Source organism: Sminthopsis crassicaudata, chromosome 3 (assembly GCF_048593235.1).
Source record: "Sminthopsis crassicaudata isolate SCR6 chromosome 3, ASM4859323v1, whole genome shotgun sequence".
Classification (NCBI taxonomy): Eukaryota; Metazoa; Chordata; class Mammalia; order Dasyuromorphia; family Dasyuridae; genus Sminthopsis; species Sminthopsis crassicaudata.
The window spans coordinates 46,233,530-46,249,026 of NC_133619.1; positions in this window are offsets into that span (position 1 = coordinate 46,233,530).

Sequence of the window (15,497 nt, forward strand, 5' to 3'; positions counted from 1 at the left end):
ATGATGTCTCCTACATAGATTTCTTCTGAGTATGACTAATAAGAGTTTTCCACCTCTAGGACTTGCTTTTTTCCCTTTAAAAGCCACTGATATTTCTTCAAAAAGTATATAAGTCAAAAAGTGAAGATATTATTTTTTTTAATGATGAGAGTATATTATGATTGAAATGCTCAAAGATCTATTCTCAGTCACAAATACTTGTACTTATAGTTATCTACAAATTTTCTTAGGATGAACTGACTCATTTAGAGTTTCTGAAATTTTCTTTTTCATGCCATTTCCTTTCATTGTTTTGTGAGGTAGTATTGTTAATAATCTTTCATTCTCCTTCTTTGTATTGTTTTCAAAATAAATATATCATTAAATCTGTAATGTATTTCCATGTCACATCTATGTTCTTGATTTGGGGGTGGGTGAATGAGATTGAAATCTTTTAGGGTCTTTATTTTAGAAAATGGTTTTCATTGTTAAAATGTCTAAAGTTATCATAGAGCTAATGTCTTAAATTTTATTTTTTCCCATTTTTGACATCAATTCTCATGTAAAAAAAAGGTCAGGTAAAAGCCATATCAATCACATTTGTTGTCTTCTTATTTTATACTTCCAATTCAATAATGCTTTTAATATTTGTTGTAAGAGTTTAATGATTTGATTGCTCATACAAAATTGATTCTGGATTGGTTTATATATCAGTTACCTAATTATTTACCATTTTGCTCTAGTCCCTTTCAACTTTTATTGATATTTTTTGTTAGCATCTTGCAAATTTCTCACTGAAGAGATTCATGATGTAGTGATGAGCCTTTTTTAGTAGTCTACATTCATTTAACCATTTTAAAAATGATTATGTCCATCAATATTTTACAATACATTTTCCTATAGCTTTTTCCATGCCATACATTTCAAGGAAGTCACTACATATTAAATATCCATCGAGATGTTTTGAAAGAAAGAGATTAGAGAGAAAAGAAATGAAGAATCATTGATGAGTTCTGTTTTCTTCTTTAATAAAATCTCTTGGAAATTTCATTTGCTCCGATGGGTTCAATTGTTACCTTGATTCATATGACACTCAAATTTATATAGCAAGAGACTATAATTTCTGAACTCTAGTTTTATATATATCAAATTTATTGCTGTACAGCTTTACCTAATTTTCCACTTGTACTTTAAAATACAAACATGCAAAATGGAGCATATTATCTTCTCCCTCTACAGTTTTATAGCCTCCAAACTAATCTTTTTTTTCTATCACCGGCACCATGTTCTCAGACACATATGTTCATGATTTTGGACTAATTTTGACTCCTTTCTACTTTACCCCTTCCCTTCCTCCCATAGCTATTTTACATTTATTCTCCCTACTTCTAGTCTGTTGCTTCTTAAATCTTTCCTCCACACAGCAGCTAAAATAAAATTACATAAACAAAAATCTGCTCATACCTTTCCCATGTCTAAACCTTCATCAATTTATCTTTTGCTCAAGAATGAAGTCGTAACCTTTTAGCCTCTACGAAGATTTTCTTCCATCTAGCTCCTATAAAACTTGGTAGCATTAGTCTATATCTCTTCTCCATTCTAAGCTGTGGTCATAATTACTACTAGTACTTGTGATAGAAAGGGAAACTTTCTCAAATACTGGACAAGTTGAAAATTTATGTGGCTCTCAGTTCCTTATCTATAATGTAGGAATAAGAGTAACAACGTACCTCTCAGAGTCTTTGTGAAGATCAAGTGAGATAATATTTGCCAAACTCTTTGTAAAGCTTAGAGCAATATAAAAATGCAATGATAATTGTCACTATTGTGAATCCTTATGATCCTTCAGCACTCAGCTAGAATCCCTAGATGATATATCTAAGACTTGGCTGTTCTCTCCCTTCACAAATTACCCAGAACTGTAGAATAGTGGGTGCTTTTGAAAACAAAGATAGCTTTCTCTATGACAGGCTATAAGAAACCCTAATGGGAAAAAGGAATCTCACTTTGAGAATTATCCATCTGATCAAGTTAGAATACCTCTAACTCTTAACAAAGGACAAATAATTCTCCCTATCATTCTAAATGCTCTTTTCTAATTTTTATCAAAAACATATATTAATATTAAAATAAAACTTGCAGCCACAAAATGAATAATTCTCTAATGCTATAATATTTTTTCTCAATTTACCTAGTAATCTATTATCAGAAAAATACAATGGTCCCCTCAAAAAATAATCTGGAAAAAAACAGATCATTTTTATGTGAAAGTTAAAATAAAAAGATCTGTAAGGTGTTTTGTCTGTAGGCATTTTTTTTCTTGCATACTAGTATACTTACGAAGGTCAGTCAATTGAATGAACTAGCTTATCTTTAGCTGATGTATATAAAGTTTCCTAGCACTTTTTTTTAAAAATGTGAAATAATATGCATTGCTGCCAAAGAAACCACACATCTGTGTTGCATTTCCTACTCAAAATGTTGATGGTTATGAACAAGTTAGTGGTGAGAAGTTATTGTTAACATAACAGAAAAGTGGTTTTAATGGAAGTTGGACCAAGAAATACTTTTAAAATATAGGCATTCTCACTGCACTGTGAGCAATTTAGTAAAAAAAAAATCTCTGAGGCTATATAGTCATGAAAGAATAGACTTTGAATGTTATCCCTGAGACTCAATTGCTATATGACTATGGATGTCTATTGACATCTCAGTCTTATTTTTCTCATGTTTAACGTAGGGTAGTTGTATCTCATGGATAACTATAAGGATTGAGTAGGATGATATATAAAATGTGGTCTCTAAACATTAAAGTATTGTCTTTTACTTGCAAAGGCAACTGAGTGGTACAGTGGATGGAGTCAGGATGACCTGAATACAAATACAGCCTCAGATATTTATTACCTGTGTCATCCTGAACAAGTCACTTAGTCCTGCGTGCTTCATTTTGTCATGTGTAAAATGAACAGCAGAAAAACATTGCAAATATTATATCTTAATAGGAAAAAACCCATATGGCATCATGGAATGCTGAATACACGTGAAATAATTGAACAACAAAAATGATGTGCCAAAGGCCTGATGATGGGCTGAAGGACAAAGGTGGTTTTTGTTTATAATCTTTTGGCCTTCTCCTACTCTCCCCTATAGGGAAAAAGAAAAGGTTACCCAGAATAGAGTAAAATACTGTTGCTCTCCCTATTCCTTGATACCTTCAATTTCTTCATAAGCAAAATAAGCAGGTTGGATCATATGAGGTGGGAGGAGCCTTTCAGCTTGAAATCTTAAAATAGGAAATATGAATTCCTTCTGTTAGGTCAGAACTCCTTATTGAATCCAAGTTATCTTGCAATGATGATGACATCGGAAAGTATTCTTCATATTTTAGGTAGGAAGAATTTATTTTTGCTTAAAGAAATGATACATTTATTTTAATTTTAAAGAAATGATAAATTTACTAGTAGAATTTAGGTACACTGATGGAATAGGTTTTATGAAAAATCAGCATTAAAAAAATGGACCAGAAAAATTCTTCTGAACCTAAAATACACTAATAGAACCCACAAATGCTAGTCTAGAAATTCTTAGGGTATAAAATACTCCAGGTAATAAAAGGAAGATTGGAGGTAATTTGGGAACAAAATAATCATAATATTATTTTTAAACTAAAAAGTTACACATCTTGACATCCTCCCATTTTCTAGATTTCATATATTGGAGGGTGAAGATATGATTAGAGTGATGTTCCCATTCAGAATCTAAATTCTCATTACAAAAATATTAAGAATTCTATTTAAATATAGTTTAGAAAATACTGCAGTCCAGTTGCTATTCTGTACTGGTATAATGGAGTATTCAGAGTCTGAGGATGCAAATAGTCTTTTACAAACTTTTTTCCAGTTAGCTCAGGAGAAACAATCCCAAAGTGAATAAACGAAAGCAGTTTGAGAAGATAAAAACAACTAGCAAAGATAAAGAATAGACAAGAGGTTTCTGGGATCAAAAGAGCTTCTACTCTTCCAGCCCAAAGGCTAAAACTCTATCACGAGCCAAGGACCCAGAAGCAAGGTGACTCCAGAGTATCCTGAGTCTGCTCCACATATTCTTTGCTTGTTATAGCCCCCATTAATATCTGAGTGTAGGAAGTTAGCTCATACTCCCAGTCCCTGAAAGCAGCTGCTTTAGAGTGTCTTTATAGACAAAGAAAAAAAAAAAAACACTAGTGTTTCCAGAGATATTCATGGAACCTCTGCTGAAAATATCATTGGATTGTAGCTAATTGAAACAGAAAAATTACTAAAATCAATTAAACAAGCATTTTTTAAAAAGCTACTGGGGGCCAGAAAAAGCAAAAATAGTTCCTGAGCTCCATAGGCTTATATTCCATTGGGGGTAAATCAGGCAAATAATTATGCACAAACACTGTTTAAAAGAATAAATTGAAGTTACAGAAATAAGGCACTACCCTTAAGAGTAGATGATCATGAAGGATTTCTTCAAGTTCCAACTAAAATCACACTGTCCACTGGAAAGCTTTCCCTACCCTTTCTAATTCTGGTATCTTCCCTCCATTAATTATTTTTTATTTGTCATGAACATAGTTTTATGATTTTATATATATATATATATATATATATATATATATATATATATATATATATATATATATATATATATATGTGCTTGCTTATTGTATAACCCATTCGATATTGAACTCCTTGAAGTCAAGGACTTTATTGTAGCTTTCTGTATCTTTACTGTTTAGTACAGTGCCAGGGGCATAGAATAATTAAGCTAAATAGCTTGCCTGACATGTTTAATAAATGCTTATTTATTGCCTCATTGACTGAAAGGTGAGAAAGAAGGAAGAACTGAGGATGTCACCTAGATTTGTCAGCATGGGTAACTGGAACAATGGTGATGGCCCTTGACAGTGAAGAAGTGAAGAAGGAGGAGTTTAAGAAGAGACATAATGAATTCAGTTTTAAACATGTTGAGTTTAAGAGGTCTACTTAATTATAAATCATTTGTGCATGGTGGACTGGATGTTTAATTTAGCATCAAAGTGTTATCTTTCATTTTAACGAATACAATACAGAGCACTTTCACAACTGAAATAGGAATGTGGACAGGGTTTATTTTTTTTCAGTTTTACTATTTATAAAAATAAGTGGAACAACCAAATGATTCTTTAAGTCTCCTTCAGTCTTAAGAGTTTATACTTCTATTATTTTGTTCTACCTAGTAACCCTCAATCACTCACTCATTTTTTAAAAAATTATTCTGCTAAGTATATTGTGTTAAGCACCAAAGAATCAAAATGCAATTATGCTTGCCTTCAAAGAGCATTATTGGTTCATGAAAGCACCATTAAACAAATATGGATTTTACATATTCAATATTTATACACATGCATATATATACATATATATGTGCACATATATACATATACATATTTCCATACACATATAAATGCATGTATATATCTCACATACATGTGCATACCTACAATACATATATATTTATGTGCATTATATGTATAAACCTGCATAAATGCATTGCATATACATATACAACTGCATACATATGCATATATGTGTGTATCTAGCTGTCTAGATGAATTCAGGGGGAGGGTGAACTCAGAAGCAATTGAGGGTTGAGGTGTGAGGGATAGGGATAGGTGTAGTGTAGAAGCATTTAAATTCTTAATTTAAAGGGATATAAGGATTAAAAAAAAACAGAGGTGAGCAGAAAGTACATTCTAAAATGGGGCAAAGGAACAGAAGTGGGAGAAGGAACAAATTGGTGAGTTTAACTGAAAAATAATGTGTAAGAGGAAGTGGCAGTATTTCTGGGATAACAGTTTGAAGCCCAATTATGAAGGATTTAAGACATTAAATAGAAATGTTTATATTTTATTTAGAGTCAGTAGGGAGCCACTGAAGATTCTTCAGCAAGTGAGCAGCCTAGTCAAGTCAGTACTTTAGAAATATAAAATTCTCAGCTACATAGAGAATGACTTAGAGAGGGTAGCTACTTGAAGCAAAGAGACCACTTTGAAGACCCTTTGTATAATATAGAGGGAATAGAGTATTTAGCATATGGAGAAATTCATGTAATCTCCTCTATCTATAAAATTATTAATCTGAAATAAATTATGCCAAATATTTCTTCCAGTTCTATATACTTTGTTCTCATGACTTAAAAAATTATCTTATCCATGTTCCATTGAGATTTCACAAGCTTTCAAAAGTTTTAAATGAATTATTTACTTCAACAGGATCTTTAACAACAGAATTACATTATGGTAGCAGAGATGTTTGATGAGAAAAAAATGACAGAATAAATATGCATTGTTTAATGGAAATTTTACACTGATTGATTCCATAACTATGCTTCCTAGTCCATTTGATACTTGAGTCAAGTAAAAAATTAAATGAATGCATATTATGTAACCAGGTAGGGAATACCAAAGAGTCTGCCATACAGTCTCTCTCTATCTCTCTATCTCTCAGGAGACATTTATAAAACAGCAATTAAAGCCTTCTTACTAATAAAGGTGGAAGTGTACTTAGCTGGCTTGGAGTCAAAAAAGGAGTGACACTGGACAAGTCACTTAACTTTGTCACAGTTTACTCATTTTACAATGAGCTGAAGGAAATGGCAAATCACTTTAGTATCTTTGCCAAGAAAATAACAAATGAGGTCATAAAAAATAGATAGCACTGAGACATCACACAATTATATAACAACTATTGATAAATCTTTACATAAAGGGATATATGCTTTTGAAAGTCCAGGATGTTGCTAAATAAGAGACAATTACTTTAACCTTGGACTTCCATGTTTTCTTGCTCTTAACATTAATTAATTTATCAGATATAATGCATGTGAGGTCGAGATCCCCAAAGATATATCAAATGATCAGATCCATGCTCTGTGGAATTCCTCTGGCAGAACTCATCCCCAGATTGAGGGTATATGGTCTCTAGTCTGAAATTAAACATTGAGTTACATAGACTTTCTAGCCCTAAACTAGAATGGCATGTTTGATGGAAAGATATGCATTCGTAAACATAGAATTCAAAAAATAGAATTAAGCCTGAGTACAAGATATTTGGGGTGACTGCTCTGTTCTGTGTTTCAAAGGCTTGGTGCCTAGGACAAAGAATCAGATGGTGGGCAATATTCTTCTTTTCTAATGCCCTGAGAAACTTGTATATAGAAATAACTAAAATTAATTTTAAAATTAAAAATATCAATTAATAAAAATTCCTTCTTGAAAGGAAGACAATTTTATTTATATAAGAAAATGTTTGTTTTCTTTAGTTAAGTAAACTTTAAAGATTTTTTTTATTTCTAAAATAAGTATAGTAAAAAAGAAAATTTATTGGCTTTAAATTAAATGAGTTAGGATAAAGTCCTGTCAAATTCCTATAAGGAAGTTCTCAGCTAGGGAATTCAGATTAACCAGAGGCTGAGAGAGAGAAGAAATCACTAAGCAGAGCTATATTTGGTAATGAATATCAAAGTGATACAGAAGCAGGTAGGGCAATCCACCAGGGAGTATCATGGGAAAACTATCCATTGGTACAGATTATGTGAATATGCATTTTAGGGACAGCCCTAATGGAAATACTAAGAGATATAGCTCCACTGTAATGACACTGCCTGGTGATGTTTAAGATATAAACTGCTTATGCCCTTATGAGTCACTTATAATATGTGTCCCCTCATGTGTGTATTTGTGCAAGATTGTGGCCCAGCTTTAGGATGACAACTTTGCTAATGCTACTCTAACATCTGTTCTGGATTGCTTTCCTGATTCATATTTAAATCCTTATGTTCCCCTAACTGGATTTTTCCCTTTGTTTCTCTTTGCTCTCTACAAAATGATTCATCTCCTAGTGAATTAGAAGCCTTATCCCTTAAAAAAATGAAAAAGAGATATCATAAAAAGAGAATGTCAGGGGCACCTAGGTAATACGGTGGATAGAGCACCAGCCCTGAATTCAGGAGGACCCGAGTTCAAATCTGGTCTCAGACCCTTAACACTTCCTAGCTGTGTGACCCTGGACAAGTCACTTAACCCCAGCCTCAAAAAAAAAAAGAAAAAAGAGAATGTCAGAAATGAAAGAATTATGGGATAATTAAGAAAAAATAAAAATGCATCAACAGTTTTGAATAGGGATCTCAAAAACCAAAGTGATTGGTCTCCTTGGAAAATACTGGAGGAAAAAAAATTTAAAAAGTTAATTGTTGACACTTCAGGTACCAAAATGAATGAAGACTCTGAATAATATATATTGTAAGCAAATTGCCCAGAAGTATTAAAGTGCAGTGTACATAGCTCTCAATAAATGTCACTGAATCAAATAAAAATACAAATATTAATAGAATCCATAAGATGATAATAGAAAAGAAAAATGGATACAGTTCCAGCCATGGAATCAGGACTTGAGGTCAAATCTGATTTAGACATTTACTAATTGTGAGACTCTTGGCAAATCACTTAACTCTGCCTCAACTTCCTCATCTGTAAAATGAGCTAGATGAGGAAATGGTGAATTACTAAACTATTTTTGCCAAGAAAACCATAAGCAGAGTTACAGGATGAGTCAGAAATGACTGGAACACTTAAGAATGACAAGTTTTAGAGATTCTGCCTCAAGGAAAACATAGTCAAAGCAGCCTGGAGAAGGCAATTCTGACCAATACCCTCAAATCCATCAATTTGAATCACTTATGTTAAATAATCAATAAAAAGAAACAAAAGAGAATCCTGGAATATATAATAGGAAAAGGCGAAGTCATTCAATTTGAACTTTACAGTAGGATATGGTGCCAAACTGAGGATGCTCATTTCCCCCCAAAGAGGAATGGTTTGCAAAAGGATATTAAAATTCTTTTCATTCTCTCTTATACAAACAGATTGAACAGAATCTTTGAAAAGCAAACTCAGAAAGCACAATCATATCAAAAGGAAGAAGGTAAGATTAGCTTGAGATTTAAATAGTTTAAGAAAATAAGATTTTTGAATTGGAAATTGAGGAGATGCCCATCAATTGCAGAATGGCTGAAAAATTATTGAGTAAGATTATGATGGGATATTATTGTTCTATGGGAAATGATGAGCAGGATGCTCTTAGAAAAATCTGGACAGTCCTTCATGAATTCAAGCAAAGGGAAACGTACTATGGATAAAGTAATTGCCATGTTCTGAGATAATCAGCTGTGAATAACTGCTATTTTCAGCAGTACAATGATTCAATGATTTGAAGGACTTATAAGAAATTCTTTCCATACCTAGAGAAAGAATTGATTGTGTCTGAATATAGATTGAAGCATTCTCCCCCTTTCCTTCTCCCATTTCCTCTCCCTTTCTCTTTCTCTCTCTAACCCTCTTTCTTTGCTTGTCTTTATATTTCTCTGTCTTTCTATCTCTGTCTCTGTCTGTCCTTGTTTCTGTCTCTGTCAATCACTGTCTCTGTATCTTTTATTTTTCTTGAGAGTTTTTTTGGAAGATGGAGGACATCTGTTTTCTTTCACAACATGACTATATTATTATTATAGCTTTTATTGACAGAACATATGCATGGATAATTTTTCAACATTGACCCTTGTAATCACTTCTGTTCCAACTTTTCCCTTCCTTCCCTCCACCCCCTCCCCTGGATGGCAGGCAGTCTCATACATGTTAACATGCTAAATAAAGTATATCTCAAATACAATATGTGTACATATTTATACAGTTATCCTGTTGCACAAGAAAAATTGGGTTTAGAAAGGTAAAAATAACCTGGGAAGAAAAACAAAAATGCAAGCAAACAATATCAGAAAGAGTGCAAATGCTATGATGTGGTCCACACTCATTTCTCAGTGTTCTTTCACTGGGTGTAGCTGATTCAGTTCATCACGGATCAATTGGAACTGATTTGGATCCTCTCATTGTTGAAGATATCCATTCCTTCGGAATTGATCCTCATAAAATATTGTTGTTGAAGGGTATAATGATCTCCTGGTTCTACTCATTTCACTTAGCATCAGTTCATTTAAGTCTATCCCCTGTATAATCAAACTTGTAACCAAAAAAGTAAATCTCTCATATCCTTATTTTAGGAAACAGAAAAATGCAGGCTTTAAAGCTAAAATAATATTTAAAATAATGATGTGGTGAATAAGAAGATATAGAATCATATGTGTACATCATGAAAATATATTTACTTTTCACTATATATATATGCATATAAAATAATGTAGATATATATGTATATACATATACATATATACACAAACTGTATGTCTGTGTATACATACTTATATCTGCACAATTTGTATGCGTATACACATATATCCGTGTTAATGACAATGAGAAAATATCCTTCAATTTATGGTGAAAGCCAACCCATTACTTAGAAATTGCTACATATATCTGCTTACAAATTTTTAAAGATAGAGACTTAAACATATAATTAAAAGCATGAGTTTAAAAAAATCCAGAATGACAAAGTATTAAAGTCATAGAAGTATGAATGAAAAAAAATCAAAGAAATTGTAAATATAATTGAATATATGGAGGGAATTAAGTGATAAAACAACTGTTTTTTCTCTAAAAAGGAAACAAAATCAATAATCAGTAAATTAAAAAAAAGAAGAATTTCCAATAACCAAGAACAAAAAAGATTAATTAAACAAATTAAACATAAATAATTAAACTCATTTATATACTAACAATAATAAAATAAATGAGAATCTCTAAAAATCTAGAAAGATAAATATTAAATATCAATTCATTTATTTTAAGTAAAATTCTGGAAAATGGTACACAGCTATTTGTGTATATCTGTATATATATGTTCACACCTTCCTTCCCTCCTGCATTAATTTTCCATCTCCTAGACATGACTTAATTATTAAGAATGCCCAGTAATAAACTCCCTTTATTACTTTTGGTAACTATTTTGCAACTTGTAGTCTTAAATACTTTAGTCACCTAGAGAGAGAGGGAGCTCAATAAACAAACTATCCTGTTGTTTTCCTTCCTTCCAAAAGAGGACTATGGCATCAAATTGGATTTAAGTGAGGGAGGCTGTGCAAGTTCATCTGCCTCAGATTCCCCTCCAGAGCCATCTGGAGCCAGTGGGCAGATATAGATCAAGACGACTGGAGATGGCCCTGGATGCAATGGGATATTTAGGTCTTTTTAAGGTCAGGTCTTCAACAGCTCTCAGTTTGACTGAGGCTGCATCCATTTCAGTGATTGAAGCTAGAGATGGCCCCAGATACAAGCAGTGGATAGAACAACTGCTCTGGAATCAGAAAGGTCTCAGTTGCAAAAGCTTTAGGTGCTTACTAGTTGTAGACTCTGGATAAGTCACTTAAGTTCTACCTGCTTTAGTTTTCTCACCTATAAAATTAAGATAATACTTATCTCCCAGAGCTGCTGTGAGGATCAAATCAGTTAATAGTTGAAACACTTGGCTAAATTTTAGATGTTTGATAAAAGCTGTGTATTCTCATTACATTTTCAACATATAAAGGACAGTTAAAAAGTAAGGATAAAGGATGATAGAAAGATTAATCTTATATTCCCAGTTTTCCTGAAGCCCTGGAATTTTCCCCAGTAATATAAGAAATGAAATAAGGATTTTTGTTATTATTATTGTATGACATAGAAGTAGAAATATATTGATGCAATAGCATAACAAAATAAAATAAAAGCTATAAGCATGGAGAAAGCAGAGAAACTCTATTTGTGAATGTTAGATAATTTATTTTTTAAAAAATCTAATGAATTAAAAATAAAATATAGATAGAAAAAATTAAAATAAAAAAATAAAAAATGAATCAAACAACATATAGCTTGCACAAAGAAACAGTATACAAAATACATACACAAAAATTATCAGTGTTTCTAAAACATAACCAGAAACCAACCAACCAAATATATATACACACACACAAACGACAAACAGAAATATAATGCTAAAAATAATTTAAAATTATAACAGAATATATTATTTAGCTGTAATCTACAAAGAAATGCATAAAAACTATTTTTGCAAAAATATTATTTAGCTGTAATCTACAAAGAAATGCATAAAATTATTTTTGCAAAAATAAAAAAAATAATCTAAATCACAATTATAGGAAATATCTAGTTTCCCTAATTGGGCTGTGCCAATATAATGACAATGATGTTATTTATTTAATGTATAGATTTAATGTTAAGTTACTCAAATATCTTAGAATTTGATAAAATAAAAATAAAATTTATATGGAGGAACAATTTTTTTAAATATCAAAGAATAATGTAGAAAAAGTAAGAAGAGACAGGGGTAAATAATTATCAGATCTCAAATTATATTCAACAAATTATCAATATTTTCTAATAAAGGATAAATAAAATTTGAAATGTTGTAGATCAGTGGGGAAAAAGAAACATAAATCAGTAGAACACATTAGATAAGTATGACCTAGAAACAAATGCCTGTAGAATTTTTGTACTTTATAAACCCAGAAAGATAAAATACTAGGGATGGTTTTCTTTATTCACCCATATCTGGAGAAAGAGTTATCAATTTGGAGAGAAACAGTATAAGCTTTGCATTATTTTAAAGTATATGCCATAAAGAACATTTTAAAAAGGCAGAAAAACTTTTGTTGTTCAAAAGAAAGCCCATTCAATGTGAAAGGTTGAGACATATTGCAGCTATTGTGGATGAATATTTTACATCTAATATGGTTAGAAAAAGAAACTTTGTTTGATATATACTATTGCTAATATATACACCCATATACACAATGCAGACATATATATATGTATATATATGTGTGTATATATATATATATATATATATATATGTGCACACATGTATGTATACACAATGTATATATATGTATATATGAAAATCATGTTAAGTTTCATATGAGATATAGATAATTTTGGAGAATAAATGAGCAGATAATCTGTAAATTGACAGGAAGACTCAGAATATGTCAATAATTTGAGTGCAATTGTTGTTTTACTTGTATATAACATTTTGATCTTATAAAGAGACAAATAATTTTTTTATTTATTACACTCAGAGAAATGCAATTGAAGAAACAATTTTAGGGGTACTGAGGAGAGAGCCCTTTATGGAGTGAGCATCTGAGAAGTGCAAGGCATGATGGAATCCCAGCTAATTTATTACTAAAGAATCTAAAAATAAGAAAACTAAGAAATAATATGAATACTGAAGATTAAAAGACCAATAGTAGATAGGTTAAAATTGAAAAATTATGACTTTTTTGTTGATTTTGTTAATTTTATTTTATTTGTTTGTTTGGAGGCAAACAGTATTGTGACTTGTGCAGGGTCATAGAGCTAGTAAATATCAGCATACATTTAAACTACGGTTCTCCTGAATTCAGGAGTGATGCTCCATCCACTGCATTTATCTAGCTGCTCCAGAATTGAGATTTTGAAAGTAAATGTGGAGTTTCTGAGACAGAGCAAGTTTTTATTTGAACTATAGACCGATTGTCACAGTCAACTGAAAGATGCTTTCACTGATCAATTCCTGATTGGCTTGGAGAACTGACTTCCTTGACTAGGAGCTTCAGTGATGGTTATTACTCATCCATCTCCTAGGTTTGAAAAAAGGGGAAGATTTACATAGGGCTTTTTGAGCTCTGCTGCTTACTTTGACTTTGCAAGTGTTTTAATTTCCTAGTGAGTTGTTGCTATGAATGTCATTCTAACTGGTCAGTATAGTATGGTAGTGAATAGATAACTGGATTAATCTGTGTATCCCAGAGGAATCAGCTTAAGTACTTTAGGTCTTTAGCTTAAAAAGAAATGTTATTCAGATTAAGCTACTTTTTATGCATGATGGATAATAACCTATTTTCAGGATATTTCACCCAAATAGAGAGTGGTGATAATCAACAATCATAAAGTGAGCAGAAAAACAATATTTTTTGTTTGTTTATATGTTTGCTTTATAGTGGTGTGTAATGGACCAATAACTCTGAAGTTTGAAGTCTGGAGTAGTGCATAGCCCAGAACACATTTTTCTTTGATTCTATGTATTTTTGAGAAATTACTGTAATTATGTACCCATTTTCTCATATTTATTGAGTATATCATTAGAAGAGTAGAATCTAAGTTTATATGTGTATTTTGATGTATTTTATTATCTGCATTATTTCTTTCATATATTGATATCTATAATATTACTTATTTTATTGTCAAGTAAATAATATATTTAAAATCCACAACAATCATTTTGGTGAATAGCTGGTTATATAACACATGCATCATGTGGATGCATTTCCTTGTGAATGGTTGATTGTGCAGTTAGAAATCACATTGGATGAAATTTTGAGACCAAGAGTGTTTAATAGAAGCATATTTCTCCTTCAGAGGCCCTTGAAAAAGTCAGTATATTATTGTATTCTTATAGAGTATTGATGGAACTCTAGAACTGCTAATATGGGGATCGGTTGGAGGAGTAAACCAAAGCCAGAGAAAAGGAGGAGGATGTTTCATACACCAGGGTAAGTGGAACATTGTAGAGATGTTTATTTTCCCCAATGTCTGTAGTGACTAGAGTCTTACTTTAATAGACTTGCCTCATTATATTTTGAAGGTTTCCCAAGGAACCACATTTCATTTTTGGTTGTTCGCCTATAACAACAGGTTTAGACACCTTAGACATCTTTCTTTCTGTCAATAAACAGTAAAACCCACAGTTGGAAAATACCAGTAATTGAATAGTTCTTTTAGGCAGTTTTGCTTAACTGATTTTAAGGAATGTATTTTTGAGGAGCCTTTGTTTGAATGTCAGGCTGGGTCAAAACAAAATGTAAAAAAAATGAAGAAACAAGTCTGAGATGAAAGCAATATACCATTTTAAATTAGTTTATATTATGATGACGATTTATAGTGCTGGAAGACAAATCAAAGGAGGAATGGACAGTTGCCATGCCTGGCTTTGTACTGAACTTCTCTACCCTCCATGCATATTTACTGAAACCAACTTGTCCTCCATTTTGAAGGGACTATTTAATTTTATTATTGTATTTTTGTTAATGAGAATTATTGTGTTTCTTGTCTTTTGATCAATAGAATTACAAATATGAAACCTGCTTTGATTTTCTTGGAAGAAGGCATCCCTTGGAGTAGAAGATATCATGATTTATTGAAATTTTGATGCTGTTAAGCTATTTCACTTGTTTTCAAGTCTTCATGACCCATTTGGTATTTCTTGGCAGAGATATTTGAATGGTTTGCCATTTTCTTCAGTTCATTTTACAGATGAGAAAACTGAGGCAAACAGGGTTAAGAGATATTCCCAGAGTGGTACAGCTAGTGTCTCAAAGTGTTCCTTCAACTTCCCCAAATCATTGATATAGGGAACCAGGATATAGGGAACAGAACTGAATTGTCAGATGTAACTATTAGGAGGTCATTTTGTTTATTCTAGGTCCAGGAAAGCTAACACTTCAAAATTGCATTTCTACTTTATAGA